Genomic DNA, 12941 nt, shown 5'->3' with positions numbered 1-12941 from the left:
AGATGGGTTGGTCCATAAAGACACCCCCCCCCCCATATCTTTGTGGAAACCAGGTAAACAAATTTGGAAGATGCAGCCTGCTGTGATAGCAACTAGAAAACTGGTTTTCCTAGACAAAAAGTTTAGATCTGACCGGGCTTTGTGTTAGAGCTTGAAGTAAAATAGTTAAATCCCAAGGAGGAGGAGGATCTTTTACTGGAGGCCTAAGTAGAAAACCTCCTTTGAGAAAGGCTTTATATAATTTAGAAGCTAAGGAAGAATTATTTTCGGCTAGATGTAGATGTGAAATGGCAGCCAAATGGACCTTAACAGTACAAAAGCTAGCCCTTCACTAAAAATTGAAGCTAAAAATAATTACAGCTACTACAAGGGAAGAAAGAGGGTCAAGAATGCAAAACTCTTCCATTTACTTTTGCAAATTTTTATAACGTTCTTGAAAAGATATAAAATGACGGACCCAGGGTGTCTAAATCAGTGGAATTGTAGAAACCATGAGGTCGGTTTGGGACCCGTTATGTCCAGATAAATCTTACCTATCAGGTGAGCAAACCAAATGCAGACGAGCAAGTAGCATGTCCAAAACACTAGGTGGTGCAAGCAAAACAACACAGGATCCAAATGATACAAATCAGGTCTGATGAAGTTCTGTATTGGTGGGAAGAAAGCACTTACCATTTGGCTTTATTATTTGTGTGCTTATTAAACCATTCAGCAACATCTGTACTCTGCTTTTTTCAGCTATTCCTCCAGCTATTTGTATCATTTGGGTCCTGTGCTGTTTTACTTACACCACCTGGTGTTTTTGGACATCCTACTTCCTAGACTGCATTTGGTTTGCTCGCACTTTGTGTGTGTTTTTTTATACCTATCAAGTGATACAGTGCATCTTGACTGGACTCCAGTATCCAAGGTGGGTGCAGAAGGTCAGGCCAGAGGAAGGGGAACCAAATCTGATGAGGCCAAAAATGGGTGTTATTCAACTGGTATGCTTTCTGCAGAAATTTGGTGATGAGAGGTAGCAGTGGGTAAGCACAAGGACTGGAAGGCCACTCGTGGACCAGATTCTCTCTCTGCAAAGTACAGTTGTGTACATTTACCATAAATGTAGATGTTAGAGTGTATTCACTGTTGCAGTCATCACATTTGGGTTATCTGCTTGCAGTAACCCTCAGTCAGCCTGATTATCAAAGTCTTGGGCCCTGCGTCGGTTGCTGTCTCATCCTTCCATGATGTCAGGAAGTCAGGGGTATAAAGCATGCAGCCGATGCCATTACAACAGTTTTTCTTGCCCCAGATGTCAGGTGCCCCCATAATGGGAAGCAATTGTATAGCAGGTTACACCTCCAACAAAAAAGCAAATACACCAAAAAGCTTTAAGCATAGTAACCAAGAACAGAGGTATAGCCAATAGAAGTCAGGGGGCTGAAGGGGGGGAGGTAAAGTACAGTTGTGTACACTTACCATAAATGTAGATGTTCTAGTGTATTCAATGTTGCAGTCATTACACATTTGGGTAATCTGCTGGCAGTTTGCCCTCAGTCGGCCTGATTAACAAAGTCATGGGTCCTGCGTCGGTTGCTGTCCCTTCGTCCATGTCAGGTCGTCAGGGGTATAAAACATGCAGCCGAAGCCATTAGAGTTTTTCTTGCCCCAGATGTCAGGTGCCCCCCAATGGGGAGCAAATAAAATTAAACACACAAACATATACCTCCAACCAAAAGCAAATACACCAAAAAGGCTTTTAAGCATAGTAAAAGAAAGTAGAGGTATAGTAAGAGAAAAACAAGGGGCTGGAGGGAGGGTAACCAGGACTGCAACAGTGAATACACTTGAACATCTACATTTATGATAAGTGTACACAAATGTACTATGTTCATGTTTCACTGTTGCAGTCATTACATTTGTGTAGATTCCCAAAGCTATGGTTGGGAGGATGGATTTATACAGCATTAGGACCAGCTATAAGGCCCTGCAAGACTGCAGTGGCAAACCCAGCGCTGGATTTAGAGAAAATTGGTAAATGATAATGCTTGGTGAAAGTATGTACTGAACTCCAGGTAGCAGCTTCTAGAATATCCCTGGTAGGAACACCTCTGAGAAAGGCTGCAGAAGTAGATGCAGCCCTGGTGGAATTAGATCTGATCCTCTGGGGGATAGGTTTTCCATGGTGCTTATAGCAGAAATTAATGCAATGGCTTATCCATTTAGAAATGGTTTGTTTTGAAATAGCCTTCAATGCCACTAGCAATTGTTCAGATTTTCTTCGAAATTTAGTTCTGTCCAAGTAGAATTGAAGTTGTCTGTGCACGTCCAAGGAATGCAGAATCCGTTCCCCTTTGTTTTGTGGATTGGGATAGAAGGTTGGCAAGTGTATGGTCTGGTTAATGAGAAAAAAGAGGGTGGTTCTGTGTTATAGTGAGCTGAAATAGCTGGTGTGGATTTTAATAGAGGAAAAAGACAGGCCCTTGTGAAGCATCTCAGTTAAGTATTGCAAAATCTTTGGTAAATTGGGCGCTGCTCTGCTCATCCCTAAAGAGTGGTTCTAGGCACATAATCATTTCCATTTGTCAGCATAAGATTTTCTCGTACTATGTCTTCTCGCCTCCAAGATGACTTCCACCACAGGTTTGCTGAGGGATGTTAAGGATGAATTTAAGTGATTACCCAAGCTGCAAGGTTCAATGCTGGGAGATGAGGGTGTAGAATTTGGTTCTCCTGCTGAGACAGTAAGGAAGGTGTCTGAAGCAGGTGCCATGGAGATATTTGTGAGACAGGAGTGGGTACCAGTGTTGGCGTGACCAGTCTGTAGCAATCAAAATAATTTTTGGTTTGCCCTGTTTGACTTTTAGCAGAACTTTGCAGAGCAGAGGCAGAGGGGGAAAGGCGTAGACTGTTAGTTTTTTCCAGCTGAAGGACAGAGCATCCACTTTCCAGGCTTTTTTGTGAGGAGTCCTTGTGCAAAATTTGTCCAACTGGTAGTTATGGGGGGGAGGCAAATAGATCTATGTCTGGGCTCCCTCAATCGCTTGTCAACATGTTGAAAATCCATGGTTCCAGTTTCCATTCGTGTGGGTCCATAAGATTTCTGCTTAGTCCGTCTGCCAGTGTATTCAGTTTTCCTGGCAGGAATTGAGCTTGTAGCTGCACTTGGTAGCTCAAGGCTGTGTCCACAATGCCATGGCTAGTCTGCAGAGGGTGTAGGAATCTGTACCCCCCTGCTTATCTACCACATAACCGTGGTGTTGTCCGTATTTACCATTAGTTGTCTTGGATGAATGTAGTCCTTGAAGGCTGTCAGAGCATTCTGTACAGCTAACATTTATTTTTGATTGATATGTAGGTGCATTTGATTTGGGTTCCATTTGCCCTGAAAGCACTTCCATGCCAGGTGAGACCCCCATGCATAGTTTGATGGGTCTGTAGTTAGGGTTTGGGCAGCAGGGGGTAGTGTGAATGGCAGGCCTCTGCCCACCATAGGAACCCCAGGCGTAGGCAAGGTATGATAGAAATCATTGTTTCCAGGCTTTGACAATGTTGACTCAATAGACTTTTTAAGTACCACTGAAGTTTCCTCGTATGCAATCTTGCATATGGAATTAGAAGAATGCACAAGGCCATGAATACCAAGGCTTGCAGTATTTGTCTTGCAGATAAGCAGGGTTTTTGTGGCCACTTGTTTGAAGTGAGTTACCAAATGAATTTGCTTTTCTGGCGTGAGGAAAGCCATCTCTGCAGTTGTATTCAAGCCTGCACCCAGGAATGTGATCTGTTGAGAGGGTACCAGTTGTGATTTCTTTTAGTTTATGGTGTACCCTAGACAAGTTAGAATCCTTTTTAAAAACGCCAGATTATGTATAAGTATGGCCTGGTTTTCTGCCTGAATTAGACAATCGTCCAGGTATGGATATATTTGAATATTTCTTTGCCTGCAAAATGCAACTACTGGAGCCAGGCACTTTGTGAATACCCTGGGTGCAGTAGACGAGCCAAAGGGCAGTGCAGAGAACTGATGATACAAGCAGCCTGCTTTGAAGTGTAGGTATCTTCTGCAAGATTCCCCGATTGGGATATGTAGGTAAGAGTCTTTTAAATCTAGAGTTGTCAACCAGGCATCTTTGCCTAGCATAGGAAGTAACTGGTGAAGAGTCAGCATCTTGAATTTTGGAATGTCCAGAAAGGTGTTTAGAGTAGACAGGTCCAGAATTGGACGCCATGATTTGTCTTTAATGGGTACCAGGAAAAGCCTAGAATTGAAACCTTGCCCCTTTTCCTCTTCTGGTACCGGTTGAATAGCCCCCCATGTTTAAGAGGGAAAGTACTTGTTTATGAGCCTCTGTCCACTGATTTGGGGGTACGTCTGGCCACCCATTTGGTGTTAGCAACATGTGGAAATGAAATATGTATCCCTGGGACATTATATCTAAAACCCATTTGTACTGGGTTAGGAGTTTCCAGTTTTTTGCATGAAGAGCAATCTTTCCCCCCCAAAGGGATGGCTAAAAGGTAAGTGCTTGGTAATTTTAAAGGAAAGTCATTGAGACTGTTTACCATAGGGGGGTGTCTTATTATTTACAGATTTGGAAGTGGAGGGCCCCCCACTGCTTAGTTCTGAGAGTCCCTTGGGACTGAAAACTGGTGCTTTTGGTGTGTCTGGGTTTTGGCTTAAATGGATATGAAGGAGCTGGAAAGGACCAATTCTTAGTAGGCCAGTGCCTACTAAATCTTGGAGGTTGCACTTGTAAGAAATCTTTCACAGTTTGCATAGATTTATCTTCATCTTCCATCTTTTTAAAAACTTCAGCCTTATTGCCAAACAGGTGGTCTTGATTTAAAGGAGCATCCAACAATTCTGTTTTAACATGATCAGGCAGAGATTGCTCCTTAAGCCAAGCATGCCTTCTGATCACAGACCCAGTAACAGCAGCCCTGCAAGAGGCCTCTAAAGAATCAAAACCACATTGCAAAGTATGTTTTCCAACATGTTCAGCAGAATGCAATAAATCCTGTAAATCTATTTTCCACACAGTCAGAAATGATCATTTTCTGTTTAAGCAGTCCCATAATATGCTGTTGATATATTAGAATATGAAATTGGCAGTTTAAAGTCCTGACTGCCAAGGTTGCAGAAGTATAAACCTTTTTACCTCATCTATCCAGTGCCCTGGAGTCTCTATCAGAAGGGGTAGGATTTTTATCAGTAGAAGCCTTAATGCCCTTGGGCCCATGAGAAATGGTTTCTGGATCCGCAACAGAATTTTTGAAAAGGAACTTGTGGGACTCAGGAACCCTGGAGTATCTGTTAGGTTTACTAGGAGCCAGAGGCAGGGAATCGGGGGCCATACTGGACACCAAAAACACAACAATGTCTAGTACAGCAGGTATAGCCAAAGGCCTATGCTGAGGTAGGAGGAGGAAATCCCTAAGCCTCGTTTTAGATTCAGAAAATTCCTGACTTTCCCACTGGAAATAGCTCTCTTAAAGTATGTAAAGTTTCCCCAAAAGAAAAGTCCTCAGGGGGGGAAGCAGAGGGAATAGAATCCTCTGCATCAGAATCCTCATAAGTAGGAATGGACAAACCCAGGTCATTGGAAGAATTAGAAGAAACAGAGTCCTGATCAGAAGATTCATAGTCAAGCTCAGTCCTAGGCCTTTTAGATGGGGGGGGGGGGGTTGACTACCCCTGATTAGAGTAATAAGATCTTCAGCCATTTTGATCATTTGTTTTTTTAGGCATAGGGGATTGAGCATGTGGCCTGGGCGTCGGTTTTTTAGACATAGATCGAGATTTACGCCTTAGAATAGAAGGTGGAGTCGGTTTAATATGCAAGTCTGTAAGCCTGAATACACCTTCAGAAGCCGGTGCCTGCACAGTGGCTCCAGACCCATCCAAAGTAGAGACATCCACGGATTCCATAGGTGAAGCATCTCACTGCATACCAGACTCCGAATGGGTCTCAGTAGAGACCTGCGAGTCAGAAGTAGCAGGTATCGGGGCTGCGAAAGTGCCTCACCGAGTACCAGCAAACTGGCGACTGGCATAGTAGAAGCGTCGTCTGCAGATTTGGACCTCGACAGCCTGTGTCTTTTTCTTTGCGTTTTTTTTTAGGAATTCCAGTAGTCGGATGGCCAACCAACGTCATTTCTGGATAATTAAACAGAGAACCGAAATATTTAGAGGCAAAAATGTACCAACAACGGATAGTGCGCTGATTAAAGCACAAAACTGACAAGCAAGGAATGTCATGGTCAGGGCCTAGGCAAGGAATACAGTACAAATGAAAATCTTTATGAGGTATTTGCTTTCCACAAGTAATGCAATTATTAACGTTTACTGACATCAGTAAGGAGCAAGAAAAAGTTTCCCCAGCGGGGTATTTGGCTTTAAGTTGAGGACTTCGGTTCTGAAACTCAAACAAAAATTTCAGGAGTCTGCCAACTGGCACTTGCGAACTGCTTCTGTTTCAGGCACCGCACGGCAAGAAAGACTGATGTAATGGTGTCAGCTGCATGTTTTATAACCCTGACAACCTGACAGCAGGGAAGAAGAGACAGCAACAAACGCAGGACCCAAGACTTTGTTAATCAGGCTGAGGACAACCTGCCAGCAGATTACCCAAATGTAATGACTGCAACAGTGAAACACAAAGAACATCCAGGACTGCAACACTGAATACACTCTAACATCTACATTTATGGTAAGTGTACACAACTGTACTATGTTCTTTGCATTTCACTGTTGCAGTCATCACATTTGGGTAGAATCCTAAAGCTAAGGATGGGAGGAGATAATCAGATAGTATTAGGACCAGCTATAAGGCCCTGCAAGACTTCAGTGGCAAAGCCAGCTCTGGATTTAGAAAAAAATTGGCAAGTGGTAATGCTTGAAGATATGTACAGAACTCCAGATAGCAGCTTCTAGGATGTCCCTGGTAGGGACACCCCTGAGAAAGGCTGTAGAGGTAAAATGCAGCCCTGGTTGAATGTGGTCTTATCCCAAGGAGTAGGTTTTCCATGGTGCTTATGGCAGAAATGAATGCAATGGCCTATCCACTTAGAAATGGTTTGCTTTGAAATGGCCTTCCCCTCTGCCCCTGCAGCAAATGCAACCAGCAGCTGTTCAGATTTCCTGAAAGATTTAGTCCTGTCCAAGTAAAATCTAAGTTGTCTGTGCATGTCCAAGTAGTGCAGTATTCGTTCCCCTTTGTTCTGTAGATTAGAAAAGGTTGGCAAATGAATGGACTGATTAAGGGCCACACTGGATACCACCTTGGGCATGAAGGAGGGATTGGTCCTGTGGGACACCTTGTCCGAATGAATGATGAAAGGCTCCACTGCCATGAGGGCTGGTAATTCAGACACTCTTCTTGATGAAGTGATGGCTAAAAGGAAGGCAGTCTTCCAAGAAAGGAATTTCAACTTTGCATTTGCAGCTGGCTCAAAGGGAGGTAGAGTGAGCTTTTCCAATACAAGGTTAAGGTCCAAGGCTGGAATAGGGGGCTCTCCTGGGTGTTCTTAAGTTTTTGGCCCCTCTGAGGAATTGCTTCAGCAGTGGATGAGAGAAGAGGGGTGGGTTCTGTATTGTAATGAGCTGAAATGGCTGAGGCATGAATTTTGATGGAGGAAAAGGAAAGGCCCTTGTGAAGCATCTCAGTTAAGTATTGAAGAATCTGAGGTAAATTGGGCACTGCTGTGCCCATCCCCTGAGTTTGGCTCCAGGAACAGGATCTTTTCCATTTTTTAGCATAGGATTTCCTAGCACTACGCCTCCTTGCCTCCAGAAAGTCATCCAGCACTTGCTTACTGAGGGATGATAATGGAGAGATCAGGTAATTAGCCAGGCTGCAAGATTCAGGGTTTGAAGTTGAGGGTGCAAAATCTGGCCCCCCTGCTGGGACAGCAGGGCAGAGGTCTGAGGCAGGTGCCAGCAGTGACACACTGTGCAAGAGGGGATACCAGTGTTGGCGTGGCCAGTCTGGTGCAATCAGTATTGTCCTTGGCTTGTCCTGTTTGATCTTTAGTAGTACCTTGGAGAGGAGAGGCAGAGGGGGAAAGGCATTAACTGACAGGTTTTTCCAGGTAAAGGACAGGGCATCCACTTTCCAAGCTTGTTTGTGGGGAGTCCTTGTGCAGAATTTGTCCAATTGGTAGTTCTTGGGGGAGGCAAACAGGTCTATCTCTGGGCTCCCCCATTTGTTTCTCAACATGTTGAATGCCTTTGGTTCCAGTTTCCACTCATGTGGGTCCATGAAATTTCTGCTTAGGTCTGCCAGTGCATTTAGCTTTCCTGGCAGGAATTGAGCCTGTAGGTGCACTTGGTAGCATAAGGCAGAGCCATAGCTAGTCTGCAGAGAAGGTATGAGTGGGTTCCCCCCCGCTTATGTACCACATAACAGTGGTGTTGTCCATCTTTACCAATAATTATCCTGGAAGAATGTGGTCCTTGAAGGCGGTCAGAGCATTCTGTACAGCTAACATTTCTTTTTGATTGATATGCAGGTGCATTTAACTTCAATTCCATTTGCCCTGAATGCAAATACCTGCCAAGTGAGCCCCCCCCCATGCATAGTCTGATGCATCTGTTGTTAGGGTGGCAGGGGGTAGAGTGAATGGCAGTCCCTTGGTTTTGGTGGCAGGCCTCTGCCCACCAAAGGAACTCTATCTGTAGACAAGGTATGATAGGAATCATTGACTCTAGATTCCGAGAATGTTGGTGCCATGGGCTTTTTAGATAGCACTGTAGTTTCCTCATATGCAGTCTTGCATATGGAATTAGAATAATGCAGGAGGCCATGAACCCCAGGGCTTTTAGTATTTTCCTTGCAGATAACTGGGTCTTTGTGGCCAGTAGTTAGAAGTAGGCTGTCAAATTAACTTGTTTCTCTGGCGTGAGGTAGACCATCTGGGAAGTTGTATTCAAGCTTGCTCCCCGGAATACAATTTGTTAGCAGGGTACAAGATATGATTTTTCGTTTATGGTGTACCCCAGAGAAGTTAGCAATTTCTGTATAAATGCCAGATGATGCAATAGTATGTCCTGGCTTTCTGCCTGAATTAGACAATTGTCCAGGTATGGATATATTTAGATATTTATTTGCCTGCAAAATGCAATGACTGGAGCTAGGCACTTTGTGAATACCCTGGGCGCAGTAGATAAACCAAAGGGCAGTGCAGAGAACTGACAGTGCATGTAGCCTGCTTTGAAGCATAGTTATCTTCTACAAGATTCCCTTATTGGGATGTGCAGGTAAGCTTCCTTTAAATCCAGTGTTGCCAACCAGGCAATCCTTGCCTAGCATAGGAAGCATCTGGTAAAGAGAGTTAGCATCTTGAATTTTGGGATCACGAAAAATGTGTTTAGGATAGAGAGGTCCAGGATAGGATGCCAGCTGTCGTCTTTTCTGGGCACGAGGAAAAGCCTTGAGTAGAAACCTTGTCCCCTTTCCTCTTCTGGAACAGGCTGAATAGCCCTGATGCTCGAGAGAGAGAACTTGCTTCTGAGCCTCTGCCTACTGATTTGGGCTAGATCTGGCCAACCATTTGGGTTGGTAAGGAGTGGAAGTGGAATCTATATCCTTGGGAAACTATTTAAAATCCATTTATCCTGGGTAATGAGTTCCCAATTTTTTGCCTGCAGGGCAATCTTTCCACCTAAAGGAACAGTCAGTTGTGCAGTGCTTGGAAGATTTAAAGTTAAATCATTGAGACAGTTTACCATAGGGGGAGTCTTGCCACTCCCTGCTTTGGAAGTGGGAGACCCCCACTGCTTAGTCCTGTGAGCATCTTGGGACAGTAGCCAGGGTGTTCTGCTGGTTCTGGGTTTGGACAGAGAAGGCCTGGAAGAGGCAGAAAAGGACCAATTTTTAGAGGGCCAATGCCTACTAAATCTGGGAGGCTGTACCTGCAGGAAATCTTTAACAGTTTGCATAAATTTAGCTTTTTCCTCCATCTTTTTAAGTACTTCTGCTTTGCTGCCAAACAGGCGGTCTTGGTTTAAGGGAGCATCCAGCAATTTAACTAACATGATCTGGCAAAGATTGCTCCTTAAGCCAAGCATGCCTTCTAAGTACAGACCCTGTCACAGCAGCCCTGCAAGATGCCTCTAGTGAATCAAAACCACATTGCAAAGTATGTTTCCCAACTTGTTCAGCAGAATGCATTAAATCATGTAAATCTTTATTTTCAGCACAGTCAGGAATCAACATTTCCTGTTTAAGCAATCAAATATGCTGCTGATACTTTAACATATGAAACTGGCAGTTTAAGGCCCTAATGGCTAAGGTTACAGAAGTGTATACCTTCTTACCCCATCTATCCAGCACCCTGGAATCTCTATCAGAGGGGGTAGGATTTTTGGTAGTAGCAGCTTTAATGCCCTTGGGTCCCTGTGAAATGGTCTCAGGATCTACAGTAGGATTTTTAATGAGAAATGTGTGAGAGTCAGGAACCCTGTAATATCTATCAGGTTTTCTGGGAGCAGGAGGTAAGGAGTCAGGGGCCATGCTGGACTTCGAGAAGGCATTATCAACAATGTCCAGTACGGGGGGGGGGTAGCTAAAGGCATGTGTTGGAGCAGGAGTAAGAAATCCCTAACCCTCTTTTTAGAGTCAGAGTAATCCTGGCTTTCCCAGCAGAAATGCTCCCTAACAGTACGCAAGGTTTCACCAAAACAGAAATCCTCTGGAGGGGAAGCAGAGGGAATAGAATCCTCTACATCAGAATCCTCATAGGTAGATAAGGGTAAATCTTGGTCATCAGAGGAAACAGAAATTTCAGAATCCTGATCAGAAGAATCATAAGGAAACTCAGTCCTATGTTTCTTAGAGGGAGAAGGGTGGCTTCCCCTGATTAGAGTAATAAGGTCTTCAGTCATTCTTATTTTTTTAGGCATAGAGGCCTGACCATGCGGTCTGGGCTTCTGTTTTCTAGGCATGGATCGAGTTTTAGGCCTTGAAGAAGAAGATGGCGGTTTAATATGCAAGTCAGTAGGCCTGAATACAGCCTCAGAAGCCAGTGCCTGCACAGCAGCTTCGGACCCATCCAAGGTAGAGACATCCGCAGGTACCACAGTTGAAGCATCTCACAGCACACTGGACTCTGAATTGGTATCAGTAGAGGCCTGCAAATCTGAAGTAGTGGGTATCAGGGGCTGCGAAAGCACCTCACTGAGTACTGGCGACTAGCTTAGAAGCATCATCAGCAGCTTTGGACCTATGCGGTCTCTGTCTGTCTTTATCTTTGCGTTTTTCCGTAATGTTGGTAGTCTGGTGGCTTACCAAAGCCATATCTGGATAATTGAACAGAGTACCAAAATATATAGAAGCGAAAATAAACAGACGAATAGTTCATTGTTTAAATAAGCACAAAACCGACAGTGAAGTACATCGTGGTCAGGGCCTAAGCAAGGAATGCAGTACAAATGAGAATCTTTAAGGTATTTGCTTTCCACAAGAAATACAATTATTAACCTTTACTGACATCGGTTTAGAGCAGGAAAACGTTTCCCCAACAGGGTACCTTAGCTTAGTTGAAGACTTCAGTTCTGAAACTCAAAAACAAAAATTTCAGGAGTCTGCCAACCGGCACTTGCGAACTACTTCTGTTTCAGGCTTTATACCAGACTACCTGACGTCATGGAAGATGAGACAGCAACCGATGCAGGACCCAAGACTTTGATAATCAGATGGACTGAGGGCCACTGCAAGAAGATAACCCAAATGTGATTATTGTAACAGTGAAACACGAAGAACAACTTATCCACACTGGAGGGATCAGGGCAAAGGACCTGCTGCAGTTGGTGAGGGGGGAAAAGAATAGGTCAGAAAATTCTCTCCACTTTGAGACAGACAGACCACTTGTGAGGAATTAGAATGGACCCACTTAGTTTGTCCACAATCACAATGTTTTTTTCCCCAGTATGTGCATTGCTATTAGCAAGTGACAGGAAGAGATTCCCCTATTGCCACACTCACTGCTTCTCGAACAAAGCAGATAAGATAGGCTCCCTCCCTGTTTGTTGATGTGCAAGACTACAGACATACTGTCTGAATAGCAACTATCCCAAAGGGGACAGCATCTTGAATGGCCAACACTAGGACCACTCATTTCCAGGACACTGGCATCTAAACTGGCCTATTCTGGAGATCACATACCTTGCACTGTCCCTTCCCCAAGTAGTTACTCATCCCAAACAGGAGGCATCCATGGTCACTGTAGCCGTGGTCAAGGGAAGAACCAATAAATGGCTTTTGAAAACTGAATGCAGCCACCAAAGAAGATACCTTATTGCAAAGCTTGAGATCTTGACTAGAGTGGTTAAAGATTGCTTAAGAATGGACCACTGTACTGACAGGATCCATTGGAGAATTTACATGTAAAATCTTGCTTAGGGAATTAGAGTGATAGTTGCTGCCATGATTCTGAAGGCCTTTAAGATTAGTCGTGTTCGGACAGAAAGATGCGAGAATACTTTCTTGCCCTGGATTCAAGTTGGAGGGACAGAGGCTCTGACCATGTCTAGACAAGAATATATGAACTCCAGACTCTGCGTAGGTGAGAGTTGTGATTTGCTTTAATTCACTGTGATGTCCAGATGGAAACAGGAGCAAGTAGTCCCTTGCCTACAGAAGTAGATGCCTGTTTGGGTAAGTTAGGAGCCAGTCCTCTAGGTACGGATATGCTCTGAATACCAAAAGTCTCAAGTGAGCTGCTACCATCGCCATGCATTTGGTGAACACAGTGGGGCTGTGGAGAGTCCATAGGGCATGGCTCTGAACTCGTAATGATTGGCTCTCTGCTGGAAGCTCAGATGTCTTCTGCAGCACCTGTTCATTTTGATGTGATCGTATGTATCCTGAAGATCTAAAGAGCACATACAATCATCCTTTCTTAGTAGGAGTAGAATGAATTGAACCTGGAATATTGCACAAACTGGTTTAATTTTG

General features: G+C 44.1%; 1 protein-coding gene across 1 annotated transcript in view; it reads right to left on the bottom strand.

The window, feature by feature from the left end:
* The window catches only part of NUP133 (nucleoporin 133), a 2059048-nt gene that overhangs the window by 1297298 nt on the left and 748809 nt on the right, over window positions 1-12941 (bottom strand). The window lies entirely within an intron of this gene.

This window comes from Protopterus annectens, chromosome 1.part0, assembly GCF_019279795.1.
Source record: "Protopterus annectens isolate FY-2018-M chromosome 1.part0, PAN1.0, whole genome shotgun sequence".
In the NCBI taxonomy this organism is placed as follows: Eukaryota; Metazoa; Chordata; order Ceratodontiformes; family Protopteridae; genus Protopterus; species Protopterus annectens.
This window is presented reverse-complemented; position numbering and strand designations above follow the sequence as displayed.